Here is an 11,441-nt window from a genome sequence, read left to right as displayed (position 1 = left end):
TTGGAATATTTCCTGGTAACAATGTTAAATAAAAGTGGATTATTCAGCCAACATGATGTACACTTAAGCAGACCAGGATCCAATTGGTTGGCCCCAATTTGTAATGAAGAATGGGCCCTCATCCACCTCTAACCTGTATGTTAGCTCTGAACACAATATAACCCTCAATATCCAGAATGGCCCCAGAGATCCAAGTTTCAGTCAATACCAGAATGTCCAGATTCATCTGCATAGCCCAGATCTTGATGTTATCCGGTTTCGGTAGTAAGCTCCTAATATTCAGATGCATCAACCTTGGAGTCTCCACCTCAAACAAGCTACGTTCAATAGGCAGTTGCAGGCCCTGTCTGATGATTGATATTGATATAGTTGGCATGGCTATAAGATTGCAAAGAACTGCACCATTTGGTCAATCCCTATTAGTAATAGAGGAAGGAGTAGAATTTGGAATGACTTTTCCAAAGTTAGCACCATAGGGTCTGAGGCCACAGCCAAAGCAACGCTAGAATTAATTCAGAACAAGAATGTGAAGTCCTTGAGCGGCCCAGCCAAATCCCAAACTTGAATCCCATTGAAAATCTGTGGAAATACTCCAAAATTGCTGTTCACCGTTGCTCTCCATCTAACGTGACCTTTTACTGCAGTGGGCTAAATCAGGGTCATAGTGTTTCTTGGTATTCTTGAACAAATCTACTTTGAAACAAAGGTATACATCTCACACAAATGGTTAAGGGTTTAAAATAGAAGACACCTGTACCATGTCATAAATAGAGTTGGAATGTATTCAATTTTGAGTTTGCATCCCAATATTACAATTTACAGTGGGGCAAAAAAGTTTTTAGTCAGCCACCAATTGTGCAAGTTCTCCCACTTAAAAAGATGAGAGAGGCAAATATGAAACATTCACATATGAAACATCCTTCTGTTTCTAGATAATTTGTCCTATAGTATAAACATTCAGGTGTTATTGTACCTGAAATGTACAAGAATATCAACCCATTTTGAGTCACACAAAATCGTGTGGTCTCTACTCTGACAATTAATCCACAGATAAAAGGGGAAACCTAGATAGTTTCTAGTATTCTCCTAGTCTTCTTTTTCTGCGGATTTTATATGGAGTTGGCAACCAACTTTTAGATGACTTACTGCATCCAACTGGCCTGGAGACCTCCATCTTTCAATTACCCACGTGGGTATATGCCTGGGAATACAGATATGCATCTGTTGGCCTCACAATAGGCCTCAGACTCTCGTCACTGTATTTCTGTGCATTCAAATGCTCTGAAATGACGTTAGAGGTGGCTTATGGTAGAGAAATTATCATTCAGTTCTCTGGCAACAGCTCTGGTGGACATTCCTGCAGTCAGCATGCCAATTGCACACTCCCTCAAAACCTGAGAGGGAGAAAAAAAGGGAGAAAAAAAGAACACAGAATTGGCATCAACACTGTCACATGTATGTTGTGTTATGTGACAAAACTGCAAATTTTATAGTGGCATGTTATGGTCCCCAGCACAAGGTGCACCTGTGTAATGATCATGCTGTTTAATCATCTTCTTGATATACCACACCTGTCAGGTGAATGGATTATCTTGGCCAAGGAGAAATGCTCACTAACAGGGATGTAAACACATTTGTGTACAGCATTTGAGAGAAATAAGCTTTTTGTGTATATGGAACATTTCTGGGTTCTTTTATCTCAGCTCATGAAACATGGGACCAACACTTTACATGTTGCATTCATATTTTTCTTCAGTGTAGTATAATGGTTCAAAATCCTATAATATTACATCAAATGTATATGTCCCATCTCTTTTCTCTGGCATTAACTAAACATGAACTATTAACATTAACTATTCATCAGGTGCCCAGCAGTGCTGTTCCTACTTGTCCAACACAAGAATCCAATGAGCTCGACCCGGTCCGATTATTTCTTAATTTATCCATGAGAAATCTAATGAGCATTATCGGACTCTAATGAGAAATATAATTAGTCAGATGGGAAGATTATCTCTGTTTAATTACAGGAGCTGTCTCTGTCTGCTTCAATTAAAATGACAGAAGTGAGAAGCTTATGGAGCCTTGGTGGACTAGAGGGAGTTACTGGGCGGCCTAACCTGACAAAAAACTGTCTCCATTTGTCAAGACAAAGAGTTCATACTCCACAAAAAGGAGTTTCAATGCCCCCTAAAAACTGAGAGAAGAATATCTCAGAGTTATGGCTCAAACATAACAGGCAGATCATCAATCCAATAAACCCAACGTTGGTATACCAACCAAAGCTGTGTTTGTCATATAATATACACTGAGTGTACAATATATTAGGAACACCTTCCTAATATTGAGTTGCATCCCCTTTTGCCCTCTAAACAGACATGGACTCTACAAGGTGTTGAAAGCATACCACAGGGATGTTGGCCCATGTTGACTCCAATGATTCCCACAGTTGTGTCAAGTTGGCTGGATGTCCGTTGGGTGGTGGAACATTCTCGATACACACGGGAAACTGTTGAGCGGTGAAAACCCAGCAGCGTTGCAGTTCTACCATACCCTATTCAAAGGCACTTAAATATTCTGCCTTGTCCATTCACCCACACAGTGACATCAATAAGGGATCATAGCTTCACCTGGATTCACCAGGTCAGTCCACAGTATGTCATGGAAAGAGCACAATGTTTTGTACACAGTGTAAATTGTCATGGTTTATATAGAGGTATGGCTTTCCATTTTAATAATCCAGGATTTCCTTTGAAATGAAACTCCACTGTAAGCTATAATCAGCACTCTTTGATTTTATCAGAGTCCTTGTTTGACAGCACAGCAAACCAAATTACACTGGAGTGGATGGGTGGACAAACACCCCCACTTCCTCCAGCCACACCCCATGTGCGTATGTGTTTACATTTCCAGTTCACAAGTATCAGAAGTGTCTCGGTGCCATTGACAGGGATTTGGTCAAGGCAGAGTTGATATGCCTTTCTTTGCCTAGGGATATTGACCGAGCACTGAGGTTGGCGCTATACATTTACAGAATGTGTGCTGCCCTGAGCTGCCATAGGTTACCAGTACCAGTGACCCAGGAGCAGAGCTGATGGGCTCCAAGGGTCATACAGACTCATAACACTCAGTCTATTGAGTGTATTGAATCACTCGTGATGTTGTGATAATGTACACTGCAGAATGTTAGGATACAATGTAGGCAATCAAACACACAAGCACACACACACACACACACACACACACACACGCACACACACAAACCGTGTACACATAGATACCCAAGCATTATGAGTAGTACATCTCACCCAAGGACTTGATGATGATGATGTCCATGCAAAATGTTCCTCTTTCATCAGTATGCTGTCGTTTGTCTCGTAGATAAATCCCCCATTCTCTCCATCCGAGGCGACATGAATATCAATACCGTTCCGTCTCCAGCCTTCCATGGCTTTGAAGTTGAAAGCCATTAGCGCCACTGCTCTTCGTAATGAAAGACCACAATGGAGGAGCAATTAAACAGTAATTATCGGTTTGTTATGGAAACGAAAACATTGTTTGCAAGCTGAGGCCCTCAAATTAATTGGTTGTAGCACAAAGGTGTACGCTGAAAAGCAGGTACACTTGCCGTCCAGGGAATGAAATGTTGGGCATGTCACTTTGGTCATTTTGTGTGTCGGGAATATGCATGTGTCTGTTTTTGAAGGTCCTGCACTGTAGGCGGTCTGGGTTTGTTCTGATACAGAAGCTGTTATTTACGGTCACATCACAGCATGGATTTGCATCAAATATCGGAGATTTCTCTCTTGTATCAGTCTAAATGGATGAAAGTACAACACAGACTAAACACTGTTAACCCTAACTTTAAAACCGTGTAGCAGAACCTTTGGACTTTCTGAAACCCCTTTCAGAAAAGTATGGTCCATTGAATGTGATTGGTCCTTACCAGAGGGAGTGAGGGAGAAGTTGTAAGCTCCTACTGAACTTGAAACCACAAAAGGACAAAGCAGTCAATATGCTGATTAATGATGACAACATGCGGGCCCTGGAGGTAATCTTTTAAAGATCTTTTTATAAAAACAACAATGAAAGGAAAGGCTCAGGCAATCCCAATGCTAACAAACAACTGAATTTGAATGTCTATATTGTGCAGATAGAAGTAACTGATAAGGAAACATGCATATCAAAATACATAATAACATGCAAACCAATCTTTTCTTGGAATTGCACCTCTGGGTACACTTTGCCGAGCCTTAAATTATATTTACATGGTTATTGTTCTGTTTTCAGCTAGCTATTGACAGGTTATTTGTACTAACTACATTTTAACAACAGATATAGCTAGGATTGCACATTTTGGGGAATATTCAGAGGTGGAAACTTTCTGTGGGAACTAACAGGAATATATAGAAATTAACGGGAATATATTGGAATTAATGGAAATATGCAAATTAATATTAATACCATATAAATGTAGATGTTTTTTGCATTGAATATATTTACCATATCACATGGAGACAGAAACATAAACCTTAAGTAGACATAATTGCAAATGACTAAATCCTTCCAATAGAAAAAAAATGAAGTTACGAATTTAACTTTAATTAAAGTAGTTGAATCTTCACATGGGATGATTTCACTGAACAACAAAAGAAAGGGACTATTGAATGATCCCCAATGATCCATCGCATCTCCCAAAAATGATTTCAACATACATCTGGAAAATGATAGTCTAGAAGCTAAAGCTTTGGTTGTCTTCCTCTCAGGCTTCCATGTCTTCTCCCTCAATGTCTTCCCTCCTCAATGTCCACCTCTTGAACATCAGACTCTGAGGCCTCATCTTCACAGTCACTTTCTAACCTTGTTGAAGATGGCTCGTTGTCAGGCTCAAAAAGCCTAAAATCTGACCGGATGGCCATCAATTTTTCAACCCTTGTATTGGTCAGCAGGTTGCGTGCTTTGGTATGTGTGTTCGCAAACAAGGACCAGTTGCGCTCTGAGGCGGCTGATGTTGGTGGGATTTGGAAGATGATGGAGGCAAAAGGATGTCGTGTCTTTTGCTATGCCGGATTAAGTGATATGACATGCTATTCAATAAAATAATTTAACCGTAATTAATATTACCTGATTGAGCTAATCATGTAAATGTAATTAACCAGAGAGTCGGGGCACCACAAAATAATATTTATAGAGCTATTATCTTCCGAATAAACTCTTAAAGACCTAGTAATATTTTACATCAATAGCAGTCAATATTAATCGTAATTCAGTCTCATCTGAAAGTTGTAAATTCTTGGATATCTGCACAAACCCTGGCTAACAAGTTGAATCAGCAAAGCAAAATTGGGTTTAATTATTTATTTACTAAATACCTAACTAATCACACAGAATTGCACATGCACATAATTAAATCATTGATTACAAATTACATCATAAAGGAAAACATCCCTAGCGGGCGAAACAGATGACAGCTTGTTACACAAAAGAAAAGGGCTGGGTTTGAGTGAAAGAGCGGGAAGACTGAGGAACAAAGGGCGAAGCTGTGCTATCGTAAATACAGTATCTTATGCATTCTAAATTACCGCCCATTTGGAAAAGGAAAATGCAATAAATATTTACTCTGAGCTGCGCTTCGGTAGGTTGGTGGTAGATGGAAGGCTGTGTTGCCCAACCGAGTCCTTTGTCCCTAGAAGAATGTCTCTGCTGGTAAATTGGAAACGTTGTAGTAACGTCGCTGTGTGGTAGATGGGATACTCTGTCTGTTCCTTCCTAACCTGCGTTTGCAGCTGCTGTTGATAACTCAACGGCTAGATGGTATCACTTCTGTAGTGAATAAGGGTTCAAAGTTCATACCATTCGCAACCAAAGCTCACGCTGATATTGGCTTCGTTCTGTAGTTATTATCTGAACCATTCTGACATCGGACCATCGTCCTCACATCCTCGGAACAGGAGGTTATATTGTCGTCAAGGGCTTATATAGGAAGGGAGGGTGGGCGTATTTGAAAAGTTTTATAGCCCATGTCCCTTCACAGGGGCATGCCACCGATTGAGCAGAATGAAAACCCAAATCTTACATTTTAGAAGCTAAAATCACATTTCATCCCATCACAAATAATTTCATATTCAAACATTTGAATTGAACAACAATTCCATGTGAATCCGATAAATCTGATGTGTAGACTTTCCACAGTAGAGTTTGTCATCTTATCATTGAGGAGAATGTCTCAGATGACAACCGAACTGACATCATATTCATTAAGTACCACCGCATATGTTCCATTGGTTGGATTACCAGAATATAGTTAATTTCCCCCCACCTTCTGATGTTCCCAGAATCTCTATGTTAACAAAGGGTTTTGCAAATGTAAACTCAGTAGGGTAGAGAGAGGAAAAAGGGGGGAAGAGGTATTTATGACTGTCATAAACCTATCCCCCAGGCCAATGTCATGACAGTGGGAAAGAGCCTCAGATCCACAAAGTCTTTTCCACCAGGTGGCTGATTAGATATGTTGGCATGACTGCCATATTGCATCTCCACCCCAAAGCCCTTGCTTGGAAGTGTACTTCGCAGACTGCCAAGAGCCTTGCCCTCATCCATGCCAAGGTTGCGAGACACGGTAGTGATGACACCATAGTCCTTGTTGATCTCTGCAGCAGACGGGATGCTCTTGCCAGCATACTTAGGGTCCAACATGTATGCTGCGGCGTGTTTGGGCTTCAGGCAGTCTTCAAGCTTTTGATGTATTTCAGAACTGCAGTTTCCTTTGCTTGGAGCAACAGTGAAGTGGGCAGGGCAGTACGGGTTTCTTCTCTTACATCTGCAAGCAGAGTCTGAACATCAGACAGGATGGCATTGTCTCCCTTGGTCCGTGCAATGACTACTCCTATAGGTTTCAGGAGTTTAAGGTTGCTTACCACTCTCTCCCAAAATACATAATTCAGGAGGATCCTCTTGATGGGGCTGTCCATATCGGCAGACTGTGATATGGCCATTTCTTGGAGAGACTCCTTTCCCTCCAGGAGACTGTCGAATATGATGACAAGACCACCCCGACGGGTGTTGCTGGGCAGCTTCAATGCTCTTATTCTTCTCACTTTGCTTGGGGAGGTCGATTGCTGCTATAACTTGATGACCCTTCACATACAGGGCCTGCAAAAGTATTCATCCCCCTTGGCATTTTTCCTATTTTGTTGCATTACAATCTGTAATTTAAATAGATTTTTATTTGGATTGCATGCAATGGACATACACAAAATAGTCCAAATTGGTGAAGTGAAATGGAAAAAAAACGTATAAAAAATAATAAATGGAAAAGTGGTGGGTGCATATGTATTCACCCCCTTTGCTATGAAGCCACTAAATAAGATATGTTGCAACCAATTACCTTCAGTAGTCACATAGCACACAGGTGGACTTCATTTAAGTGTCACATGATCTGTCACATTATCTCAGTATACATACACCTGTTCTGAAAGGTCCCAGAGTCTGCAACACAATTAAGCAAGGGGCATCACCAAGAAAGCGGTACCATGAAGACCAAGGAACTCTCCAAACAGGTCAGGGACAAAGTATTACATTTTTTTTTTTTAAGTATAAAATAATATCCAATCAGTGCAGTGAGCGAGCTCAACTGCGAATAGTCCTGGAGCATCAAAACAAAGTGTCAAGGGAACCCAGTTTGGATTTGGTATCACTCCAATCACATCACATCGATAGCAATACGTCATTGACAGAAACAACTTGAATTGTTGCATCTCGTTGTGTTGTTGTCCTCCGGTGGCTAGCCAGCTAGCTAAAATTGGTCCTTTCCTAAAGCCTGTTAAAGATATGGCTGATTACTGCCCCCTTTGGAGAAATTGCGTGCCCATAGTAAACTGAAACAAAATCTGTCAAAAATTGCTAATATATGCAAATAAAAATTATTATTGGATAGAAAACACTCTAAAGATTCTAAAACCGTTGGAATTATGTCTGTAAGTATAGCAGAACTCACAGGGCAGGCATTCTTCCAAACTAGTTTTGTGGTCATGAAAGTTGGGGCAACTTTGACGTCATCGCCCCCACCCTTCCCAACCAGCTATGGATCTGGGGACACTTTCTATGTCTTCCACTAGATGTCCTCATTCTGTAGAGCGTTAATCGTTCAAATCCCGCGAGAATTGGCCCTATGGGAGTGAATTGAGTGAGTGCCGTGAGAAAATACCTGTGCGTTAGGGCGCGAATTGGTCCCAGCCATTCCTTTGTTCCAGCACTCCGGAGAAGGACAAACAATGACCGGTTGAATTGAAAATTGTTTTGTATGTCTATAAGATCCTAAAGCTTGGTTCTGCACTTAGTTTGACCTGTTTAGTCAACATATAATATGTAATTTTGAAGTTTTGATGCGCAACTTTTCCGGACCAGAGGACATTTTGGGTGCATTTCAGCTGATGTTATTAGCAGTAGCTAATACAAAGACGCAAGACTTGAAACCAAACAATGTTTTGGGTAAGTATGAACCCTTCCAGTACATTCTGAATGAAGACCATCAAAGGTAAGGGAATATTTATGCTGAAATCTGTGTTTCTGTTGACTCCAACATAGCGGAGAAATATAGCTTATATCTGAGCGCCGTCTCAGAATATTGAATAGTGAGCGATTTCTGTAACGTTAAAAATAAATGTAACAAAGCGATTGCATTAAGAAGCAGTGTATCTTTCTAACTATATGTAGAACATGTATATTTAGTCAAAGTTTATGATGTCTATTTACGTTATCTTGCGGCGCTACCTACATTTTCTGCGGACATTTTTGAGTATTTTCTGAACATGAATTCAATGTAAATGGACATTTATGGATATAAATGGCATATTATTGAGAAAAAAAATGTACTGTGTAACATGTCCTATTACTGTCATCTGATGAAGATTTTCAAAAGGTTAGTGAATGATTTATTTTTTAATCCTGCTTTTATAATTTTATATTTTCTGGGACAAAATGGCTGCCTCTTGTCTTGGTTTCGGTGGTGGTCTAATATAAATATGTGGTGTGTTTTCGCCGTAAAACATTTAAAAAATCTGACATGCTGGGTAGATGAACAAGGTGTTTATCTTTCATTTGAGCTTTTGGACTTGTTAATGTGTGGAGGTTAAATATTTCTAAGAATATTTTTGCGTTCCATGCGCCACCGTTCCAGCTGAACGTGGGAGGGGATGTTCCCAAAGGGGATCCCTAAATCCTCATCAGGTCCTACATTAGCCATGGAGGAAGATAGGGGTTTGGACTTCTGGTTTTACTTAATTCTCTGTACTAGCCAATGATTATAACGGTGATTCTGATCCAACCATAAATTCAAACATTGTGCCACTGGCCTGAGCGGATGGAGGTTCAATATGTAACTAGATGTAGAAGGCTAATGTTAACTAGCTAACTTTGCCCATGAAAGAAACTTAGGCTAGCGATGAAGCATTTTAGCCAGGTAGCCTAGGACAACAAAAAATAAGTGTGACTGTATGACAGTCATAAATCAAATCATATGTATTTATAAAGCCATTTTTACATTAGCAGATGTCACAAAGTGCTTATACAGAAACCCAGCCTAAAACCCCAAACAGCATTCATTAGGAAACACAAAAGGGCTTGGCATTGAATGATCCGACAGCACGGCGGATCGATTTGGCTCCTGGGTTAGGGCGGAATGGTAATGTTTGGACCAGCAAGCTGATAGATGCACAATTGCAGCAAAGGGCCGGAAGGGGGAAGGGGGGTGGGGCATCGATGGAAACATTATTGAGCACAGAGAGGGGAGCTCATCACCTCATGAGGCCCTGTCTCTGAAGGCCTCTCCCCTTCACTGATGAGGGTTTAGGGGCTCCATTATGTTGGAGCTCGCCCTACTTTTCCCAGCACTTTACTGTGAAATGCTTGCTTACAAATGTCATGGAAATTTCCTCTATTTACCAAATCATGAGAGCAAACCACACACAAGTCAGAGTTAGTTATCAAAGTCCATTTTTAATTATATGAGCTCTATCACAACCCCGTGACTCTCAGATCAATTCAGTGTCTATCAATGAATTCTCTGAGAGTCCCTCACACATTGTAACTGAGATTCTTTATAGCAAAGACACACATAGTGAGACAGCATAGGCATAATTTATCGTTCAGCTTTGTCTCCTAAACTAAGTTATTTTCTCAAACTCAGAACCATAAACCAATCCTCCATATCAACAGGCATATATCAAATCCATCCTATCTTGACAAGATCACAGAGACACACTGACTGGCACACAGACATTGTGGAGCCAAGAGATACACGCTTGACCTCTCCCCTCTCTCCGGCCCAAGCAACTTAGTCTTGACATAGAACAGATACTGCAACCCGCCACAGTATTATACAAAAATAACATTCTGATGAGAAGTAACTTACAAACATATGATGAATATAAAACATCTTACCTATGTTACCAACTAATTCTGATTATTCCCCAACACGAGCCATTCCCAACGATGCAGAGTTGAAAACATTTATAATAAAAAGAAAAATAATAACACAAGGAATAAAATACACTAGAAAGGCACGGCAGTATATACATGGAGAACCAGTACCAGATCAATGTGCAGGGGTATTAGGTATTTGAGGTAGATATAGTATGTACACGAAGGCAGGGTAAAGTCACTATGCATCAGGATATACTGTATAATAATAACAACAAAATAAAGAACAGAGTAGCAGCAGCATATGATGAGTGTAAAATTGTGTGGGTGTGTGTGTATTTTTGATGTGTTAGTATGCATGTGAATTTGTTTTCTGTGAGAGTGTCAGTGGAGTGTGTATACAGTGCATTCGGAAAGTAATGAGACCCCTTGAATTTTTCCACATTTTGTTACGTTACAGCCTTATTCTAAAATTGAGGAAATAGTTTTTTCCCCTCATATATCTACACAATACCCAATAATGACAAAGCAAAAACTGCTAGATTTTTCTGCAAATGAATAAAAAAAAAAAAAACGGAAATATTACATTTACATAAGTATTCAGACCCTTTACTCAGTACTTTGCTGAAACACCTTTGGCAGCGATTACAGACTCAAGTCTTCGGTATGACGCTACAAGCTTGGCACACCTGTATTGGGGAGTTTCTCCCATTCTTCTCTGCAGATCCTCAGAAGCTCTGTCAAGTTGGACGGGAAGCGTTGCTGCACAGCTATTTTCACAGCTACTTGTCCCGAAGCCACTCCTGCATTGTCTTGGCTGTGTGCTTAGGGTCATTGTCCTGTTGGAAGGTGAACCTTCGCCCCAGTCTGCTCTGGAGCAGGTTTTCATCAAGGATCTCTCTGTACTTTGCTCCGTTCATCTTTTCCTCGATTTAGTTTCCCAGTCACTGCCCCTGAAAACATCCCCACAGCACGATGCTGCCACCACCATTCTTAACGGTAGGGATGGTGCCAGGTTTCATCCA

The sequence above is a fragment of the Oncorhynchus mykiss genome, chromosome 2, assembly GCF_013265735.2.
Source record: "Oncorhynchus mykiss isolate Arlee chromosome 2, USDA_OmykA_1.1, whole genome shotgun sequence".
Taxonomy (NCBI): domain Eukaryota; kingdom Metazoa; phylum Chordata; class Actinopteri; order Salmoniformes; family Salmonidae; genus Oncorhynchus; species Oncorhynchus mykiss.
Note: the sequence above shows the minus strand (reverse complement) of the source record.